We start from the raw sequence: 20968 nt of genomic DNA, 5'->3' as shown, positions 1-20968 counted from the left end.
AATGCTGTTTCTTGAGTGTATGCATTCAGTCAAGTGGTTATTCTGAAAGTTGAAACATTGGAATCGCAGTGGTATTGGCGCACCAAAGACTGGGTTACTGAGGGAGTTGTCATTGTGAGATTTCCAGAGATTTTCAAGCTGTACATTTGCAGATGCCATGAGATAGAAACTGAGAAAGCTCAAGGCTGCTGTTACTTTTTTATCTTTACAGAGAAAAATAAAGGAAATGTTTAGGAAAAATAAGATTAGAAAAGGCTATTGTAGTAAGGCTGTTACAAAATAAAATAATTAGTGAACGCTCTATGGATTATGGTAGGCTTTTCTGCAGTAATAATGTCAATGCGCAGCATCATCAGGTCATTTTAATTGGTCCAGGTATTATACTATACTGTGTAATAGCACTACTGTATATGCTGAAATTGCAGTTTGTTTAATCTCTGATTGCTGGCTACCAAACTAAACCTATGATCTGGACTGGATTGAGCTAGGTTTACAGGAAGAGAGATTTTCTTTTAGCTTTATAACACACACCCTGTGCCAGAAACTGTAAGAAACAAATACTAGTCTTTAGAATAGATGTGCCTGAGAGTGCTGCACATGCTACAACTCAAACAGTAGTTACAGGTTTAATGCAGGAATTATTGGGTGAGGTTCTATGGCCTGTGTTATGCTGGAAGTTAGACTAGATGATCATAATACTCCGTTGTTCTTCGAGTGCTGTCCCTGTGGGTGCTCCACTCCAGGTGACGGTGTGTCCCAGCGTCGTTGATTAGAGATCTTTGGTAGCAGTGCCTGGTCGGGACACATGCGCTCAGCTGCTGTCTCGCAGTCTCGTTAGAGTCTGCCTGAGTGCGCGTGTCCTGCACCCCCCTTGGTTCCTTCTCAACCATCCTCTGCTGAAGACGGGACTCGGCGCAGTGCTGATCCTCTTCCCTGGTCTCTGAAGGAAACAAGTACAAAGACGTAGAAATAGTAACATCCCAGTTATTTCCCTTCCTTTAGAATACTTACTTAGTTTAAAAGAAACAAAACAAAAAAACCCTTCTTTTTCCTCAAGTTTGTCTCCCATTGAGACACTCTCCCCTGGCATTCCTAGTGCAATAATGCCAGGGTCTTCAGGATTCAAGAAATGTGCTTCCTGTCAAGACTCTATACCAGGGTCCGACGGACACTCGCGTTGTATGAAGTGCCTCAGCGAGACACACGTCCCTGCCAAGTGTGTCCATTGTACGAGCCTCAAAACCAGGGCTCGTCATGACAGGGACCTGCTGCTGAAAATGCTCCTTATAGAGAAATCCTTACAGCCGCCTATGGAGACGGGCAATAGCAAACCCTCTCCCTCACGCTCCCCAGCCAGGTCGGAACCAATTGGGAGCATGGCTTCACCCTCTCAGGCGAAGAGGCAGGAAGCCCAACTGTCTCCGTGTAGAGACTTTCAAAAGGGTAAAGGGTCTCCTGCAAGATCCTTACCCTCAGTGCTGACAGTGCCGAAGGCAGGTGCTTCTGACCGTCCTAGCACTTCAGCCACGGCTCCCGCGGAGGGCAGAGGCAGGGACCTGACTTCCCGTACCGGGAAGTTTTCTTTGGCACCAGTCCCCTCGACACCAAAAATAGACCCAGTGCCGACAGCGTGTTCTGCCCTGGTGCTGACAAGAATATTGGCACTGAGCCTGCCTGCCTCTCCAGCAGCAGCAGTGGACATCCCACGGGGTGCCTACAAACGGCCTGCAGCACTGGGGAAAGCTAAACAGAAGTCTGTGCACGCTTCTGAGCACAGATCACGCTCAGCAGGATCACAGCCCAGGGAGCAGCAGCAGCAATTCTTAAGTCAGGATGACCTCTCAGTGGCCCCACAGCCTGACTCTTTGCTCCTTGACACAGTGCTCACTCTTTGACCAGCCGCTTTCCCCACCTGACCAGGCTACCTTTACTGACAGTGAGCCTGATATGCAGCAGCAGGCGGAGTTCTCCCCACCTGTCTCTCTTCCTCCACCAGAACCTTTTGCATCTCAGGTCACGGCTCACAACCACTTCGCCCCTCTGTGGGCGGCACCTAACTTCTCTTATCCCATGCCTTGGCCTCAGTGGTACCCTTGGCCAGCTCCTACTGTCACTCGCCCTCATGCTTCTTCCACCAGACCACAAGCTCCTTCTGCGCCTCTGTCTCCAGCTCCGTCTACTTCTAGAGTGCCTAAACCCCCCTCTGAAGAGGTGGGCTATGGACCATACCCTGATTCACCGACTCCTAACTCTCCATCAGCTCCAGACGGAGCCGTCATGCCTCCGCCTCCACAGAATGTGGACGACTTTAAACAATTCCAAGAACTTTTCAAGAAGGTGGCACTCAGCCAGGACATCCCTTTAGAGGAGGTCCAGGAGACATAACACAGACTCCTCAAAATCCTCCGACCCTCTGTGCCCTCAAAGATTGTGCTCCCCATAAATGAAGTGTTCCTAGAACCAGCAGGCACCCTCCGGCAGACCCCAGCTTCTATCCTACCAACTTGCAAAAAGGCTGAACATAAATATTATGTTCCTGCTAAGGATGTAGACTTCTTATTCTCTCATCCACAACCAAGTTCTCTTGCAGTGGATGCAGCGACACACAGGACGAAACAGCCGCACTACCGGCCCACCCCGCAAGACAAGGACCTCAAACGTCTTGACCTCTTGGGCCGCAAGGTTTATACCTCCTTCACTCTGCAATTCAGAATTGCAAATTATTCCGCCCTACCTGCAAGCTACGACTTCAACAATTACAATAAACTCTTTGATTTTACCTCCCATATCCTGGAGGACAGGAGAGCAGACTTTAAGTCAGTCTTTGTCCAGGGCCAGTTGGTGTCCAGAATGGCTCTACAAGCATCTCTAGACATGGCAGACACAGCAGCTCGCACTACCGCAACTGCGGTGGTTATGCGCAGATCTTCCTGGCTGTCTGCATCTGGTATCCCCAAAGACCTACAGACCAAAGTGGAGGACCTCCCCTTTGATAAAGATAAGCTTTTTGCAAAAAGCTGACTAAGTCCTTCACACCATGAAAGACTCTAGAGCAGTGGTCCCCAACCTTTCTGTGGGAATAGCATATTCCTATTCCCAGAAGACTGTGGTGGGCGCCAGACACCCTGCCCTCGAAAAGCGGCAGCAACAAGAAGCGCCATGGCCGAAATGCCGCCGAGAAATGGCAACTCTTCTTGGCGGCATTTCAGTGGTGTGGTGTCCTGTGGGCGCACACAACTGTCCCGGTGGGTGCCGCGTTGGGGACCCCTGCTCTAGAGCAACCCTGCGGACCCTGGGCATCTACCCATCCCTTCCCAGGAGACAACGGTGTCAATCTTATCAGAGGCCACGCACAGAACAATATCATTGGCCCCAGCCCAGACCATACGATATAGCCAGGAATCGCGCTAGACCTCCTAGGTGCAGACAAAACCAAGCGCAACCAGCTACCTCCCACCCATTGGGAAACAAACAACAATTTTGAAGTGTTGGTCGAGGGTCTGCGCGACCACCCCTTGACTCCACCGTCCATTTGGCTGCCGCCTCTAGGTTTTCCACCATGCCTGGCAGCAGATCACACAGGACCATTGGGTCTTGGAAATAGTTCAGTCTGGTTACTCCATCCCTTTTATGTCCCTCTGCACCTACTTCGCATAGAAGTGGCTTATCTTCTACAGCTAGGTGCAGTGGAGCGTGTGCCGACACAACATCAAGGAAAAGGGTCTACTCCCACTACTTTCTAACCCAAAAGAAGAGTGGGGGATGGAGGCCTATACTAGACCTATGCCGACTGAACAAATTTGTATGTGTACAGAAATTTAAGATGGTCACACTGGGCACAATAACATCTGCAGTGGAACAAGGAGACTGGTTCACAGCCCTTCGACCTACAGGATGCCTATTTTCACATATCCATTCATCCAGCCCACAGACGCTTTCTGCGAGTCACACTCGGACACGAACATTTTCAACACAGGGTACTCCCTTTCGAACTCTCCACAGCACTGAGAGTGTTCTCCAAGACCCTAGCCGTAGTTGTAGCCCACCTCTGCAGACACGGGATCATACTCTTTCCCCTGCCTAGACGATTGCCTCATCAAAGGCAACTCAAACAACGAGACACTATGAGCTACCCATTTCGCCATCTTCCTCTTCCACAGCTTAGGTCTGCAAATAAACTTCCAGAAATCCACCCTGACACCTACACAGTGGATCGGGTTCATCGGAGCTCACCTGGACTCAATCTGAACCAGAGCCTCACTCCCACACAACAGATTCCTCACTATTACCCATCTCATACGCATGCTCTCCATTCGTCCCAAGATAGAGGCAAGAATTTGTCTACAGCTCTTTGGCCACATGGCAGCCACCACCATCGTGGTCAAGTATGCCAGGCTGCACATGAGATGTCGTCAGGGTTGGCCCAATTCAAACTACAAACCCAGCAGACACAGCTTCTGCATGATGCTAACTCCTCCAGCGAATGTAATAGCTTCTCTACAATGGTGGACAAGACCAGAAAACCTCTTCTTCACCCGCAGCTCCAGAAACTCCATCTGATGGCGTGGTTCCTTCATGGTTCCAGACCCATGAACTAGCCTTTTCTGAGCAAGTCCGGTATGTTCTCCTGCATAGCAGAAAAGACTCCACTTGTAAGACTTACCTGCAGAAGTGGAAATGCTTCTCCATGTGGTGCTCCCATAAACACTTGACACCCCATACCGTGACCCTCCCTAAGGTCCTAGACTACCTTTTGGAACCAAAAGAGGATGGGCTATCAGTCAGCTCCATCAGAGTACACCTCACGGCCCTCGCCACCTTCCATGATTTGCTGGACAGATATGCGCTCTTTGCCCACCCTACCATAAAACGCTTTCTCACAGGCCTGCAAAATCTCTACCCTGAGATTTAGCCATCGGCAGCTGCCTGGAATCTCAACCTAGTTCTTTGCGGTCTTATGAAACCTCCTCTTGAGCCCTTAGCTACCCCATCTCTTCTCCACCTGTCTATGAAGGTAGCTTTCTTGGTTGCTATAACATCAGCAAGGAGAGTGGGGGAAATAAGTGCCCTGATGGCCTACCCTCCCTACACAACCGTCTCTAAGATAAAGTTACCCTGTGACCCCATCCTAAATTTCTCCCTAAGGTGGTGTCCACCTTCTCCAACTAATATACTTACCTGCAGTCTATCCCAAACCTCATGACACTCCACACGAAGCAGCTCTACATACCCTCGACGTTAGCTTAGCAATCGCCTTTTATCTGGACAGGACTAAACCATTTTGAAAGTCCCCACGGCTATTTGTCTCCACTACTGAGAGATCGAAGGGTGTGGCTATCTCTAAGCAACGCCTTTCTAAGTGGATCTCTGACTGCATCAGATACTGTTACCTCATTCAGAATGCCCAACCACTCGAAAGCATCAGAACTTATTCTATGTGAGCTATGTCAACATCCGTTGCCTTCTTCCATAACGTACCTATTCCTGATATCTGTAAGGCGGCCACATGGACATCTGAACACACGTTTACCAGACATTATGCTATCACGCAGGATACCACGGCAGACACCATAGTGGGCCACACAGTACTGTCTACAGTCGTCACTGCCGCAAGTCCAAAGTCCCACCAGCCATAGTGGGTACTGCTTCACATTCACCTGGAGTGGAGCACCCACAGGGACAGCACTTGAAAAAGAAGAGAAGGTTACTCACCTTGCAGTAACTGAGGTTCTTCGAGATGTGTGTCCCTGTGGGTGCTCCACTCCCTGCCCTCCTCCCCTTTACTTTGGAGTACTATTCTGACATCTCCACAGTAGAGAAGGAACTGAGGGGGCTGTGGGACGTGCGCGCTCAGGCAGAGTCTAACGAGACAGCAGCTGAGAGCGTGAGTCCCGACCAGGCACTGCTACTGAAGATCTTTGATCAACGGCGCCTGGACGCACCGTTACCTGGAATGGAGCACCCACAGGAACACACATCTCGAAGAACCTCAGTTACTGCAAGGTGAGTAACCTTCTCTTCTGCCCTTAAAATCTGTTAATGAATTACCTTAGAAAGTCGTACAGATATAATTAAATCTATATTCTACTTTTGTGTTCCTCATTTACACTTTGTTTCTGGACTCAATACACACATCTTTAGCCTCATACTTTATGATGAAGAAATGTCTGGATTCTACTTTTCTGTTTAGTGATTTACATTATACTGACACATCATTATTGCATGTGATTTCCATACAAACTTGCCATTTGCTCAAAAGCTGAGCCCTTTAAAAAATAAATGGAAAAGGGGGGCATAGTGAAGAAATAAGATTTTTTTTTTCATGTGAGGTATAGTCAGAGTTTCTTGAGATACCAGTTGACTGTAAAGAATCTTAGTAAATTATGCCTCCCATGTGAGGGAAGTAGGCCATGTTTCTGTATGCTCACAGCAAATCCTTTGGGGCAGGTTGTTAATTGTCTGAAATGCTATTTGCTTTGGCATGGGGGGAGAAGGGAAGGGAAGGAAGCCAGACCATGTGAGTGTAAGCATATACCACCTGGCCATATGTAGAGGGAGGTGTGAATGAGGTAGATGGCAGCAGCTGGTAACAATCTATGGCCAATGAAAGGTAATTGTTCAGCATGCTCTGTAGGGGAAGCAGGCAAGCTTGCTTCTTACGTTATAGTTTATATTTTTCAAGCATAGAAAGCATGCAAAACTTACTGAAGACATAAATTCTGAAGTTTCAGAGGAAAGCTGTCACTTCTGTAATGCAGACTATCCAAACAATGTACACATGTGGTCGGTTTTACAGAACAGGGGAGAGAGTTTTACTGCAGTTAAAGTCTTAATATTGATATATGAAAAGTCATAGACAAAAATTAGATGGGTAATTGACATGTATCTCTTAAATCTAAATCCGTGTAAGTCTAGGAAATGTTTACCTTTGTCAAAGTGTCTCTCTTTTTTCTTTACTGTTCAGTGAATTATTTTGGCGAGTCAGAGATGTCTAAAGAGGTGCCACACAACCTGGCCTATAAATCTTGTTGGTGTTTTCAGCTCTTCAGAGAACTGAAATTCTATAGAGCAATGTAAGCTTGGTGGTACTCTAACCTAGACCATATAAAGGAATATTAAAATGTGGTTTAGTTGATCAGGACAGTTACTTTACCAGTGGAGGAAATTAAGACTTTTGTCATGCGTTGGTATAACTCCTGATTTCTTTACGATTGTGGGTATCGTCTTTTCTTTTGGAAGGTTGAGGTTAAGTTAATTCTAGAAATTTTCTTTTTATATATTTTTTTAAAATACAGAGAGATGCAGTGGAATTTGACTCTTCTCCTGGTGTAAAATATTGATATGAAATGATCTGATTCCAACATCTAAATGTAAAGTTGATTTTTTAGCACTCTTCCTGCTTACATTAAGGTAAAAACTACTTACTAAATGGACATCTAGAAAGGAGGACTCTTAATGGCTGACAAAAGTGCAGACTTTGTGGCGTATCAGGAATAAAATTTCAGATAAAAATACATTAGCTAATTTTGCTTTCCTTAAAAATATTACACCCAGCAAAGGTGGTATGCAAAATATGTTTTCTGTATTCTTACATAAGTTTCTTCAAATTTAAAGTACTGCAAACTTTTATAGCCAATGTACTTGATTTTTGGAGAGTGGCACAATTGCTTGGAGATTTCATATGCTGGCTGCAAGCTGAGGAGGACCTGGCTGCCTTTATGCTTAAATTTCCATGGAAATAGTGACCAGATCAGTCAAAATAAAGTAATTGAAGGTTTATAGAAGATAGTACAGAATCTTTATCCTGTCCAGTCTGACATCATTTCCATGGAAACATGAAGAGGAAAGCAACAGGCATCCAGCAGATGTGAGTGAGAATTTGCTTGTAGATTTTACATTCTGGCTGCTAGCTGGATGATGTACAAGTGTTGATCTCCTGTAACCACTTCTGCACTGGCTTTAGAAGTCCAGTATTTTAATTAGAGGGGTTTTTGCTTTGTCGTGGTTTTTTGGGGGTGTTTTTGTGTGTGGAATTTACTTAGTCCTCAAAATTAAAAAAAAACAAAACAATAAAATGGGTTACGACTTCAAAGCTAAATTAAAAATAATCACCTCTTCAGGTATTACAGTTGTAATAGGTAATCACCCTTCTTTGATGATTGAAGGCAGAGTTGTTGCATCTAGTGTTTGTGTGTGGTATGTGCACAACTTTGTTTCTTTAAAAATATACAATATATATAATATCGTCTTGAAGTTGTCAAAAGGTCTGAATAGTTCAGTAAGGTCAGATGATTCCTGTAATGTATCCGTCTTAATTCTGCATTGCATGTTCACACCATGTTGTATAAATATCTATATTAGCTTTGTAGGATTAGGCTCCTGACACTTGTGCCTTTGAAGATCTTTCCCTTGATTTTTACAATTTATTAATCTGTCACCTTCAATTTATTCAGAAGAGTTGAAACAACTGTCAAACACAGTTCTGGTGGAGAAAATAACTTATATTTGTGACAGACTGAAGGAAGATACGCTAAAGTTGATGCCACATGAATGCATCAATGCAGTTTTGATATAATGGGTCATACATGATGTCACAACTAAAATTATTTTTACATTATAATTATAACTAATGCACACTTACTTTATGGTCATGCATGAAGCAGTAGATTGTATGTTTGTATACCTTTATCCTGATGTCTGTCAATTGTTGTATTCATGTTAAATTCTTGTTTGTTGTATTTTTAAAACTTGTATTTGTATTTTTCTTGAGAAATTAGAATTTTTGCAATTATACTATTTTTTGGGGGTGGAACTTTTTGAGTATAGGACACAATATCCATCTTTAATAGAAGACTCAGTATGTTAGGGTTTTTTTCAGAGGTTCTGGAAGGAAAATAGTACTTGATATTTAAAATCCCTGAACCAGGGACCTCTTTGTGCCAACTGGCAGAGGGAGCAGGGGATGCATAGGGTATTACAGTATCCCCTGGGTTGAATATTTGCATAATAGTTCACCAAAGGGCAGCATGTGAGGTCTCCGCCAAGATCCAGTAGCCAACTTGTCATCATAATCATTGTGAAATGTCTGTATGGAGAATATTTAAGGAGTTATGTATTTATAGTAAAAATTATGTTCTTAAGGTCTTGGAGTTAAGGTAGGTCACCAGGAGATGACACACCCCAGAAAGGTTCCTTTCAGGCAAGAGACTCGTATCTCCCTGTCTGGCCATTTGTGTGTTGTGTATTTTATGCCTCACAATGTGTGCCTATTTGCATACTAAACCAGGGCTAAATAAAAGATTATAAAATCTACAAGAAAGAAAATCTACAGGATGAAACAAACATTAGGGGGGTGCCATGCTTATGAATAAAGGCAATGGATTGATCTGGTATACTGGGGTGCAAAGAAATACAGACTCTTCCACCTAGGAGCCAAATGCACATGCTTGTCTCATGGAAGGAGGGTCATAGCCAGCCTGGCTGTAAAGGCCTGCAAGGATTTTTGGATAAGCAATGCTTTATTAGATAAGGAGAGAGTCTTGTTAATTAAGTTGAGGCTGTGGAATGATTATTTTGATTTTATTTTATATGTAACCGTTTATTTCCAATACTTCTAATTGCTACTACTGGAATCTCTATGCTTTGTTAAATAAATTTATATTTGATTTCACTATAAACATATTTAATGGCTTGTCTACATGTGAAATGCTACAGTGGCATGTCTTCAGTTCTGCAACTATGCTGCTGTAGTTCTTCAGTGTAGACACTACCTCTGCCGATGGGAGGGGTTCTCCCATCGGCAGGTAATCCACCTCCCCCAGAGGTGGTAGCTAAAGAATTCTTCCATCAGCCTTGCACTGTCTACACTGGGGATTTATCTCGGCTTAACTAAACTGCTCAGTGGCATAGCCGAGTCAACCTAACTCTTTGGTGTAAACCAGGCCTAAATGCTGTGTGTTAAGTGGAGCAGTGATCTGCAGTGGAAAAACTGTTTCTTTAGAAGCAGTGAATCTGTGAATATTGCACGTGTCCAGTAGATCAAGGACTGGACGCTCCAGGGAGACACTGAGGGCTTGGGAGTTGGGGTGGGCCAATTGCTAGCATGTAGGATAACAGTGAAGCCTCAAGGCCTAGAGGGGAGTGCTTATGTTGCTTGTGGCCCAGGAAGTTGGGGAGCTGACCCACAGCGTGCACAGACAATGCTTCCTCATGTTAAAGGCAGGTGATAGCAAAGTGCCTCATGACCCACGGGGAAGTGTCACTCTCATTTACCTCTCCATTATACATTTTGTATTGCATGTGTCTTTGCTAGCATCCTAAGCAGTGAAGAATTTTATTTTTAGTTACTAATCTTTTGAGCTAACATTCTATTAGGGAATCTGTTTTTTCCCCATCCACTAAAATATTCCAAGCTTAGTTTTAAAAACATCATCAAAATTGGCTAGCTGTTGGCAGTGGGAGTTAAGTAGCTAAAAGCCCTTAACAGGTACGGATTTAATATACAAACAAACTTGTGAAAAGCAAAATGAAGAGGTGAAGTATGTTCAGCCAGATAAATGCATCAAATCAGAGGTGTGAAAAGTTGGTCTATTGGCTATTTACTTGAAACTTGTGAATTAATCCTCAGTACGGTGGACTGTGAGAAGACTCTTTTGGTTTAGGTTAAAATCCAGACAGAGGCATTTTTTTGGAGTAGTTGTAGTCTATTTACAGTTTCTGCTGGGAGCCCTCCAAAGAATATCAGTAATCCAGCCAAAATGTAAGAGAGAGAAAAGTAAATCTGCTATCTTCTGGGACAAATAGTTCTGCAGTTTCATTGTTTCAAAGGGGGCAAAACGCCAGCCTAGTGACAAAGTGTATGCAGTAATTAGAAGGTAATGCACAAGTCAGTGATCACATCCAGTTTTTCTTTCCCTACGAAAGGTATTGTGGTGGTGTTGACTTAAACTGAAGTAGAACACTTCTCCTGTGTTACCCAGGGCCAATCAAAGGCAGCTCATGGTTCTCAGTGTTAATACGCTGATAAATCTGAGACATCCAAGGTTAACATAATTAAAATCTCTGTGAACCGGGATTTTTTCCTTTCGACTAGGTGGCATTCTTGTTGTTGTCAAGGAAAGTTAATTTCTATAGGAGAACATCTCAGTGGGTAATTTTAAAAACTGTTTAATTATTGTATCAAGCTACTTTGCTTGTGGAATCAGAAAGTGTTGGCTAACCCAGCAAGGCTACACAATGAGAGAACCTTGTTGGAGCTGACAATGGTGGTGGATTATACTTTTAGGGGCAGTGAACTCCAATTTGCACTTGGGGAAAAAAAGAAAATGGAAACCAGGGAAGTAGTATCTAATTGGATAATGAGTTGCCATGCATATATTTTTGTAAGTTTGTTTCACTGTTAGTTAGGGTAACAGACTTTTTCTCTCAAGTCTTGCTTGCTTTCATTTTTCACTTAGTCTCACTGAAGTGAATGCTAAGTGCTCGCCAACATAACTAAGGGTTCACAATGTGGCCGTGTGTGACTGATTCTTACATTCCCTTTCTCTGACTGTATCTTTTCACCAGTCTTCTCTCCCTCCTATGATTCCTTATGCACTTATTTACCTCTTGCACAGGTCCTACCTTTTCCCTTTTCAGAGCAAGAAGGAGAGAAAAGTGTATGGTATGCCATGTATACAGTTTCAGAGTAGCAGCCGTGTTAGTCTGTATTCGCAAAAAGAAAAGGAGTACTTGTGGCACCTTAGAGACTAACCAATTTATTTGAGCATAAGCTTTTGTGAGCCAAAGCTCACTTCATTGGATGCATAAAGTGAAAAATACAGTGAGGAGATTTATATACACACAGACCATGAAAAATGGGTGTTTATCATACACATTGTAAGGAGAGTGATCACTTAAGATGAGCTATTACCAGCAGGAGAGTAAGGTGAGGGGAGAGAAAACCTTTTGAAGTGATAATCAAGGGCATTGCTGGCACATGATGGTATATATCACATTGGTAGATGTTCACCTGCACATCTACCAATTTGACATATGCCATCATGTGCCAGGAATGCCCCTCTGCCATGTACATTGGGCAAACTGGACAGTCTCTACGTAAAAGAATAAATGGACACAAATCAGATGTCAAGAATTATAACATTCATAAACCAGTCGGAGAACACTTCAGTCTCTCTGGTCACTCGATTTCTGATCTAAAAGTGACTATTCTTCAACAAAAAAACTTCAAAAACAGACTCCAATGAGAGACTGCTGAATTGGAATTAATTTGCAAATTGGATACAATTAACTTAGGCTTGAATAGAGACTGGGAGTGGTTGAGTCATTATACAAAGTAAAACTATTTCCTCTTGTTTATTCCACTCCCCCTCCCCCCCCCCCGTTCCTCAGACGTTTTTGTTAACTCCTGGAAATGGCCCACCTTGATTATCACTTCAAAAGGTTTTCTCTCCCCCCGTCCTACTCTCCTGCTGGTAACAGCTCATCTTAAGTGATCACTCTCCTTACAATGTGTATGATAAACACCCATTTTTTCATGGTCTGTGTGTATATAAATCTCCTCACTGCATTTTCCACTTTATGCATCCGATGAAGTGAGCTGTAGCTCACGCAAGCTTATGCTCAAATGAATTGGTTAGTCTCTAAGGTGCCACAAGTACTCCTTTTCTTTTTTCATGTATACAGTAACTCTTTAAATGTATAGCTAGCACTGTTAATAATAGCAGTTTCTTAAGCGTAAGTTTATTTTCAAAATAATCATCTCTGTCCGTCTTTGTAGAAACAACTGTTCTTTTTGCAGATGTGGTGATGTCAGTGGAAGTTCACTTCAAACACAAGTCATATTCAGTCACAAACTATGGTATGTGAGCACTTAGCATATTTGTAATATACATATGGTGCCCATTCACTGTAGAACATCTAACAAGGTGCTGAAGGAATGAGATTTGAAAAAAGTTTATAAAGCTTACTTGTCTAAGTACTTTGAGGATGAGTAATTTTACATTTATTGTTAAGACTTGACTATCTTGAGAATGCAATAGCAAGACTTAGGTTAGGGATTCATTTGGAGGTAGCGGTCATCCTAGTGGTGGCATCTTCAGTTTCTATGTTGTAAAAAAGGGTTTCATATTTTCTCTCTTAATTGAAATGCTCCACAATATACATGATGCAAGAGTCTACCTAACCCTACTTTTCCTTTAGCTAGAGTGATTGCTTTTAAAAAAATGCCATTCTGAGCCTTCTGTTCTCTAAAGTGAAGTCTTTCGTAAGTTAAACTTGCTTAAGAAGACTGATGCTTGAGAATGGGCCATTCAAAGATGCATGAACATGCATTCCTCTGGGTAGACGAGATTCTGACTCCTTTTTACTGGTCTGATATGGATTAGTTTACTTGCGTGTCAGAGACATTCCCGGGTAGGAAAATATTGAGAAATTCCGTACAATTAATGTCCAGTAGAATTTTGTTAGTGAATTCTGAGCAGGTTAAAAATGGAGGGAGAATAATAAAGAATACAAGTGTCCATACTGCTGCAGCTTAAAGTGTGCACTTCCTGAACTGTGCCAGCAGCATGTGCATTGCATCTAAGTGCACAGTTCCTGATTTAGTGGAATAAGAATGAAAATCATCCTTGTACAGAAGCCTACACACCACTTAAATGTGCCTTAAACAGAAGTCCCTCTGAGCAGGAACAAATTTCATACAATACTATCTTTCATTTTGCAAATTTAAATTTTTCCTGTCTGTCCTAACTCAAACCCATTTTTTTCCCCAATCCAAAGGGACTATTCCCCAGGGAAAAGGTCCCATGCTAATTTTTTTATTTTTCACACTTCAGTTCTGGGTGCTTATTATTCTGATGATTTTTTTAAAGCTGAAATTATTAACAAACAGAAGTGATGGGGGTTGGTCAGGTTTTTTTTTTAACTTTTTAAGTTGGCAAATGTCAGTTTGTTGATACTGAAGGGTTTTGCGGGAAAGGGTCAGATTTGACTAATTTTTAATTTAGAAAAAAACTCATAAATTCAAAATTGTTAAAAAAAAAAATTGGATATTTTGAGATTTTAACTTTGCCTAGATTGAGGTGGGAGCAGTTTTCGAAATCTCAGATTTTTGTGGTTTTGGAAGACAGTTTCCCACCCAGCTCTAAAAATTGCAGTTTCAGTTCTTTCATAATTCATAATGGGTGATGGGATTTTGCTCAGGCTTTCCTAAAATAAAATTTTAAATACATTTTGCGGTGGACTCTGGGCATTGCAAATTTTAACCCCAAAAGTGAATATTTCAAGAAGTTAAGCATGTGAAAATGGATGATGAGATGCTTCCTTACAGATCTTTTTGATTATAGCTCTCCAAACACTTCATAAAAGTGTAGGAGAGAGGATAATCCAGTAGCTAGGGCTCTAGCCTGAGTCTTTGGAGACCTGGGATTAATTCTCTACCCCACCACAGACTTCCTTTTTGTCCTTGGGCCTCAGTTACCCATCTGTAAAATGGGGATAGTAATCCTTCCCTACCTTACAGGGATGCTATGAGGATAACTATGCTAAAGATTATTAGGCGCTTCAATACTGCCATAATAGGGGCCATATAAGTACCTTAGATAGATAAAAATATGTAAGTAACTCCAATTGCACATGGGGAAATTGAGGAACAGAGGTTAAATGACTTACCCAAGATCATAAAACAACTGTGACAGAGCTGAGAAGAGAAACCTGTGTGTTGACTCCCAGGGGTAATACAGGCACACATTTTATTATTTAAGCACCAGAAATATAGTTGGTCCATAAGATATAAAATAATCTATTCTGTGGTACAGGATAGCAGACCTCAGTCAATTGTTAATTTTATTTACTTCTCAGTTTATTGTGTGCATCCATTTGCCTGGGTTGGTACAGTGAGGATCTGTTTTAACTTGAAAACTCACTTCCATTCAGAGACTCCTGAATCAGTGTAGACATTTCCTGATGTTAGCTTCAGGTTGGTGGATGGTTCTACTGATAGGCTTTCTTTTTTCTTTCCACTAGATTGTAAAGCTAAATAATTGTTGTTCCTGTGTGCAAGAAGTTTGAGCTGTGGAGCCAACAATTCTTCTTTCTCCCCCTGTGGTTCTTTTTTGTCAGATAGCTGAAGTGCAAGTGTCCAAACCAGATTTCTAGGTATAGTGTGACCTTTTACAAAGAACACTGTGTTGACCATAAAAAAACAAAAAAAGTTTTCTTGTTTTTTGTCTGTTGAAAAATGGAACTATATGGTCTGCCAGATCTGTCTTTCTGATTTGCTTCTTGTTGATATTTGCCAGAAGTCCCGAACTGCAATGCTTACATGCCAACAGTGATTTCATTTGGTTAGTGACTATAGTTTTAAGTCCTTTTCTTAGCCTTCAGCGTAGATTAAAAAGAAACCGCTAACAGATATGTAGGTTGATTGCTTCACTAGTGCTGTATATTTAACATAGATATCTCTTCTTTCCATAGAATAACTTGAGTTATAATGTCCTCTATAGATTAGGTTTCATAGAAAACGAGCAATTATATTTTTGTTGGGCTCAAGTACATTGTTTTAATCAGGAACAAACCATAAATAATGGTACTACTTGAGTTCCAAAATCTTTCAAACATTCTAGAAAAAAGTATTCAGTGGTTGTAATCATGTTAATCTGACATCTGAAACACTGACAGTCATATTGAAGTTATCAGCATGTCATTACAACTAACTACTACTCTACCACAGCACGTGTCAAGCATCAAAATGTGTATAGCTGCATGCATATGCTCTTATATTTTAAACATTCACTTTTCTCCAGTTTCTCAGTTCTTTTTTTAGTTTTGCTGTCTCTCCCAATTGAAAATAATGAGCTCCTCCCTTCTTTCTTTATCACAGACTGTCATTGAATAGGATCTTTGGCCTGATGGTTTCCTCTTCCCTTGCAGTAGCCCTGCCTCTTTTGTTTCTCGTCTCCGTTCTGCCTTTGATATGAACACAGTAGCGAAATGTGGACAAATACATGCAGGCCACAACTTTTATTGAACTTAAACACAGGGGAAGGGCATTGCATGCCCATTACCCATACTTTCCTATACCAGGTGTTTAATTGGTTGCAGTATGGGGGCTGTGGTTCCTTACCACAGTGGCTTTCAACTTTTCCAGACTACTGTACCCCTTTCAGGAGTCTAATTTGTCTTGCATACCCCAAGTTCCACCTCACTTAAAAACTACTTGCTTACAAAATCAGACATAAAAATACAAAAGTGTCACAGTACACTATTATCGAGAAATTGTTTGCTTTCTCATTTTTACAATATAATTCTAAAATAAATAGATGGGAATGTAAATATTTTACTTACATTTCAGTGTGAAACTTGAGTCTGTTTTTCACTTGTGAGCCTTGTCTGAAGCATGTAACTTAGCTTTGCGGGGCAACCCTGTTTGACAGCCCCTAATATCAGCCCTGCACTTGTGACCCCACTAAACCTGTCCTGTGATCCCCTGGGGGCTGCAACCCCCAGGTTAAGAAACACTGATTTAGATGAGTTGAGTACCCCTGGAAGACCTCTGCATACCCCCAAGGATATACGTACTCCTGGTTGAGAACCACTACCTTACCCCATATAACTTGTAACTTGGGGAAGATTCTCCTGAACTTACTCCACCAGGACTCAGCTCTCTGAGTCCTGGTACCCTCTCCCCTGCTAGGGGGACAGAGGGTGCGGAAGGGTCTGGATTCAGCCTGCAACGGTCACAAGGTCTCACTCTGCCCCATCAGCCCAAGACCCATCACCAAAATCCCGGGTCTTTTTCTTCCAGCAACCTTTGAATTTATCGTTTTTAACTGCACTGGTAACCAGCCACAGAGGGTGCCAGCGACTAGCTTGGTCGTTCCACTACAACCACTCTGCCTCATATCACAACTCCTGCCCAGGCTGTTTGCTCATATTCTTTAGCCATATGTTAGCACCACATCTGACAACTGTATGCCATAATCCCATAAAAATTCAGGCTGATTGTAACATATGTCTCTGTGCTGTATCACTGAACCCCTCCGTCTCCAGGAATATCTTGGTGACTGCCATATTCACTTTGTAGCCTTGTTCACGTAGGCTGGGGTCTACAGCTCCTCTCCCAATCTGCCTTGTGAGCATTTCTGACCATATTAACCTCACTTCTGACAATGGTTGCATAATCAAACTAATAAACTTATTGATTCGGTTGCATAGCTTGACCTTGGTACAGCCTCCATGATGATTCTCCCTGAGGTGAATAACCAAGACATGAGGTGGGTCCGCGTTGTTTGTCAGTGAGTGCAGAAGTGGCATGAGCTGATCTTGGTGCAGGACTTTTCTGCTGAACCAGCGGATGCAAATCTCTTCGGTTCTGAAGGCCGGCTGAGACCTGTCTGCTGTCCTGGTCACCCTTTTGTGGGTCCAATTCACAGTACAGTGCCTGCAAATCCAAATGTTGTGTACACTCTGAACAGCCCATGAAAGAAACAAGTGCAATGGGTTAGTTACATTTTACTGTTCCCTGCCATCTTTTTCCTTGGTGTGGAGATAAATCTTGTAACACCTTGATTTCTAGCCCTCCATTGCCTGCTCCTGCCACAAGCTAATACCTCTGCAGCCACTGATGTCGCTGTCCCACTCCTGAAAGGATGAGTATGAAATTTTTCTGGGTCAAGATCTCAGTAGTATAGGGTTTTTCTCAGTACTGTGCCAAATTTGTATCTTGTCAGGAAACTGCCATCACTGTGTATGAACAGCAGGCCAGGCTGTGGGCCCTGGATTTTGAATAAGGTTCTTATTGCCTTCACAGGGTACAAATGTTCATCTGCATATTCCTTCAACACCATATAAGCCCCTTGTCCCTTCTGGTTTGTTTTTGGGTAGCTTGAGTGCAGGGACTTTTCTTCTACCTATAGTGGCACATCTGTTAAGTTGAATACATTCTGGGTCCTGTCCTCAGCTACCATAGGCACCAACTCACTCACTCTAAAAGTGCCAAAGAAAGCAACAACAAATGCCACCTTAAATAAAATGGCCTTTCTCCCACAGACCCATGATAGAGCTGTTAATAACCCTGTCAAGGTTTCCAGTGTTATGGGTAAACTGTTGTCCCTCTCTCACCCGTCCATCCTGGACCATCCTTCTAAGAGCTTCTGTATTATGAAATGCCTACATGGGTTTGGGAAACACATGAACCTAGTCAAGTAGCCAACCAGAAATGGTGGCGGGAACTAACCCACAATGAGTCAGGGACACCACATATTGCACCTGATGAAGGCTTTCCTGTGCCCTAGATTCTGTGAACTCTGAAAGACTGGCCTTATAGGCCCCCAGCGTCCACGGGACAACCATATCTTTGACTATCCCATAGTTGTTATAACCCAAAGTTTCAGAGATGGTGGGGCATCACCCAGAGATCCCTGCTGGCCAGCGGGTTGAGTTCCCAGAATGTGTTGTCCTGAAACTGAGAGAGAGTATTGGCACTCCTGGACATGCACAGAATTTTAAACTGCAGGAAGTGTAAAACAAAGGCCCTCACCAGCCTCACTCTTAGCTGGCTGACTGTTCACAGTATGGACCATAGATTGGTAGTCACACTAGAAATGGACTTTTTTGTTTTGAAAGTTTTCTCCCCAAATAGTTATTGCCACCAGTATAGGAAAAAACTTGATGTCCCTTGTACTACCCTGAGCCACCTAACTTTCTGGCCGCTTCTAGCCATACCATTCTTTTTGAAAGTACACCCCAAAACCTGTGCCTCCTGAGGTGTCAGATTATATCTATAGCTAGTCTTGAGCAACCAGTCTGAATGCCATATTGAAACCCCATTAAATTCTTCCATGAATCTTTCCCACAAGCCTGAGTCTTCCTTTATTTCCCTTGTCATTCTGACAAAGTGATGGGCTTTTCATGCTCCAGAGGAGGCTGATGCCCCACAGACAATAAGTTCCTGACTGGGAGCCAACCCTGGCATGCAAAGTTCAGAGTAATTTTCTTTGCCCTTTTGAGAGCCTGTATCAGTGCCTTGACCAATTCCAGCTTCTCCGTAGGTAACCTCAGAACTCCCCAAACTATGTCCAGTTTGGTTCCCAGGTACATTAAACTTCAGGCAGGGCCTTTGAATCTTTTGAAAGCAGTGCATGACACCAAACACCCCATGGGCATGGCTTTATCAAAATAGTAGTGGCTTTCAAACTGACACCAAAGCAAGTTTTAGTCCCTGGGATGCACTGCAAGAATCCGAATGCAGACTTCATGTAATATTTTGCCAGCGTCTCCCCAGGGCCACACTCCTTACTCATCATTTGATGCTGCGGTATCTATGATTATCTCACTGAACACAGTTGGGGGTCGTATAGTTTACTGATGAGCTGCAGCGTAGGGCAGGTGGTGGATAAGCCTTTATTCCCCCTTCACCTTCTTTGGTACCACACCCAGGGCACATATGTGCATTTTTGGCATTGGAATGCATGGAAAGGGGCCTGGCACTCTCCTTGCTGACACTTCGGAGGTCATCTTTGCCCTTACCATATGCTCGAAGACTTTAACGACTTCAAGTTCTCTGCCCAGGAATGGCACTTCACTCCTTCATATGGGATTTGAAAACCAGCCAAAAATCCATTCCATAAATAAGCTGCTTCTCTTTTCCTGGGGTAATCCAATAACAAATTCTACACCACCTGTATCTTAACTTTCCTATGAGTACTTCCTCCCCACTCCTGAAGCACTGGGACTTGTAGACTCCCTTTCTTACTGCTCTGTTGAAATCACCCTTTACCCCCGTAACAGGAGAGTGCGCTATCCTGACCCCCATGGTGATTGTACCTGCATTGGGAGTGAAAACATTTCCCATTATTAAGTGCAAAGCACACATTGGCTTTTATATCCATATTTTGAAAACAATGTTTTGGCACTGGCAGCCCATTGTCTGTGAATGCCAGCTGAGCTGGGTCATAAAGAATCATACATTCAAGCCAAAGTTCCTGATCTGTTTTACCCCAGAGTAAATCAGGCTCCTCCACTGCCCTCTGTCTAAATTCTCTGCCATACTTTAACTATGTTACCGCACCACATGTAGCATAAGCCCTTACTATTAAGTTCTCATACTTGAACAAGGAATTACACCTTTCGAGGTTCTCACACAAATTATAGTTGCATAAATGTGAAAGGTCACGGACCAGTTCTCAGGAGTTTGAGATACCATAGGTTTGTGGGGTTTGTCTCCCCCACCCCTTTTTTTTTTTGATCTGTTTTTCCCCCTTCTTCTGTCAGCTCTTCCTTGAACGCAAGGTAAATAAATTCACAAATTCCCCCTTCCAAGTCTTTTTCTTAACCACTTTAGCCAGATGATTCCAGAGTGCGCAGTCAGCTCCCGCATAAGCTCTAGGGGTGTTAGCCACCTTGTCTACTGCCTGTATTTTGTTAGGAATGCTGCCACCTGGCGACAGGGAGGATCCCTCCCTAATTGCTCCATATTCCTTTGTGGGATACCCACATCTGTGACTGCATCGCCCCCTTGTCTGAGAGGGGCCCACTTTTGTCAGGCAGACTGCCCAGCCTACGGGCCACTAATGCCAATTATTTTTGCCAAACCACTCTATATCCCTTAAGGGGGGTGTCCGAAGGATGAGTGACCTGGGTGCCACCCTTGTCCCTGAGCACTGAGGCTCACAATTCCCTCCTTCATTGTCTGCAGGCTCCTGCCAAACTTTACTGCCATATCCTGAGGATGCTTGCTGGTTGGTTATGGGAGTGAGAGACAGGTCAAGGGCCACTCACCCACTCCTCATGATCCTCATCCACCTTGATGAGGCTCAGACCTTTGCTATACTCAGGCTCAGACTTGAATTTCTCCCATAGACCTGTATGAGGGTTTCAGGATCCCATCCGGTAGGGGCACACACTTCCGACTCATCACCACCCGCAAAGTGAACTGTCCCTTCCACGGTCATAACTTCTGCCTCGCTGC

The 20968-nt window shown here is 43.1% G+C and overlaps 1 protein-coding gene across 5 annotated transcripts in view; it reads left to right on the top strand.

The window, feature by feature from the left end:
- MPP7 (MAGUK p55 scaffold protein 7) overlaps positions 1–20968 on the top strand; it is a 344361-nt gene that overhangs the window by 145017 nt on the left and 178376 nt on the right. The gene's annotated exons all lie outside the window — the stretch shown is intronic.

This window comes from Natator depressus, chromosome 2 (genome assembly GCF_965152275.1).
Source record: "Natator depressus isolate rNatDep1 chromosome 2, rNatDep2.hap1, whole genome shotgun sequence".
NCBI lineage: Eukaryota > Metazoa > Chordata > Testudines > Cheloniidae > Natator > Natator depressus.
The sequence above is the reverse complement of the archived record's forward strand: the minus strand, read 5'-3'. Positions and strand labels throughout refer to the sequence as shown.